A 2,396-nucleotide genomic window follows, 5' to 3' on the forward strand; every position below is an offset into this window, starting at 1 on the left:
TACAAAAAAAATCTCCACAGCAGTTCCTGGAATACAAGGAAATTAAATATGCTTCTTGTAAATAGCTCCTTTTCTTGTCGATCCAAATTATAAATAAATAAATAAGAAAACCATAAATGCACACATCAAAATACAGCAATTATTAAGAAGAAATATTAATAATCTCCACCTCCATCCTCATACTGCTCAAAGCTATTAATTAATAAATTAAATACTACTTCTACAATGCAACTTCCTCAACAAGCAAAACTCTTGCTGCCCTGGACTGTGTTTGAGTACTTTTTGGGCCATGTTAACTACAGGGGCAGGTACCACAAATGTTCACTCTCTTAATAACACCTAATTCAGTAAATGGACTTTTCCCAGCGTCTGTCCATCACCCTTATTTTTCCTTTGTTTAGGAAATGAGACCAAAAAAGGGAAGCAGTGATTGGTGTTCTCCCAACTCTTTGAATGTACGCACTGCTGTGCAGGGGAGCAGTCCCACTGAATTTACTAGGCTTACCTATGTGTGCAAAAATACACGTATGGGTTTCTGGCAGGAGTTCTGTGGGCTGAGGAGGGGGCTGAAGTGTGGTTAGTGATATTTGTAAAAAGTGTTTCAGGAAATTCTTGACCATGGCTCCAGCTTGGCTCAGTCACAGAGGACTTGATGTTGGCAGGGTCAGGGTCTCAGACTTTTGCACAGGATCAGTGTGCCAGGCTCTAATTGGAAGGTGGGGTGCGCCCCTGTCTCACAGGGCTCTGTTCAGGTGAGCAGCCTTCAGTGGGTGTCAGCATTGCTCTCTCATGCCAGGGCACAGAACACATGGTCAGCACTGGGTCACCACTGCCAGCACGTGGTTCACGAGGAATTCTGTTCTCCTTCTTTGCCAGGAGCAAGAAATAAAAGCTGGAGAGCAGATCATCCCTGTCTTAGGCTGCTGGGCCAGAGAAGGACTTTTACCTTTGGAAATGAGGAGGGAGAGTCTGTGTGGTTTTGAGGTGCAAAGTTTTCCTCTGGCCTGTTGAGCAGCTCTGCTGGAGCAGCCTCTGACTGGAGCAGTGACAGAGAGCTGAACAGGAGGGCTAGCAGAGGTATTTCATGAAGGTGGAGTGCCTTCTCTCCTTGGCACACTCTGGACTGACTTGGCTCTAGCAGTATGAAAAGCCACAGTACCTTTTTAAGTAAGAACTTCCATCCCCATCCTACTACCACTTCCACCATGTCCAGCCCTAAATAGGTTATTGCTGTTGCCCTCCTTGCAGCCATCAGGACCATATGCTCTGTAAAGCTACTGGCCTGCTCCATTTCTTTAGCCATTCCATGAACTTTGGTTGCTCAGGCTGTCAAGCTGCAAACCTCTCCTGTGTGCTGCTCCACCCAAAGCCACAAGTCCTGGCTGTCTTTCCCTCCCATCCAGGCGGTCCCCTGGTACTCCTGAGGTGGTGACCCTGACCAGGGCCAGCTGCCCCTCACTACCATGGCATTGTCTGTGATGGATCTCAGTGCATTTCACTGCACTGGCTGCAGGCAGGCAAGGTGCAGATGGGAGCTCCTTCCCTCTGCTGCTGTCACAGAGTCAGACTTTTATTTTTAATTTACGCCTCGGTGCATGGGCAGTTAGTTCAGAGGTGATCATTACTACAAACAACAGGAGATACGCCTCCTCTGACTTTATATTTAAAGTTCTGTATTCAGGGAAACCAGTGGTTTTTATAATAACTAGGAGAGCACTCACAGAAGGGAAGTACTGTTCATGGCTAATATAATATTGTCCATAACAGTGGTGAAAATTTTCTTTTGTAAAACTGTTTTGTTCTTTTTTGAGAGTAAAACTGAAGAGGACCTGACCAGCAATTTCTAAATTGAAAAACAAAGAGAGAGAAAAATTTTTAAAGCAAATCCTATTAAATCCATCTATTCATAAGCACGGGTCTCTTACATGCAAATATCTTATACTTAGTCACTTAGTTGCACCATTTACATACTTTCCTTCCTCCTAGTATTTTGTGCACTTAATGTAATATCCTTTACCACATGGGTGGAGGGTAAATTGCTGACTACCATTTCACTTATAAGCAGGTTCTATGGCAAAAAGTATCCCTTGAGGGTATCCTGTTGCTCATAGTTTGATCTGGCAGGACAACTTGAAACACAAATCATTTGTCACATAGCAAAGTTTGGTACATATATTTGCAAACTTGCTCAGTTCTGGCCCATTGTTTTAGAATTTTTGCATCTTTTACTCTTGCCTTGAAGCATCAAAACCGAAGGAAAAGAGATGTTTAGCACGTGTCATTCAGCCAAGCATATCGCAAGATGAGGTTTTGATCTCATGATATGAGAGGGGAAGGACGACAGGCAGTGGTGCACAAGCAGATCCTGGGATTTAATGGCACTCTGTAATCAGTCT

Source organism: Geospiza fortis, unplaced genomic scaffold (genome assembly GCF_000277835.1).
Source record: "Geospiza fortis unplaced genomic scaffold, GeoFor_1.0 scaffold121, whole genome shotgun sequence".
Taxonomy (NCBI): domain Eukaryota; kingdom Metazoa; phylum Chordata; class Aves; order Passeriformes; family Thraupidae; genus Geospiza; species Geospiza fortis.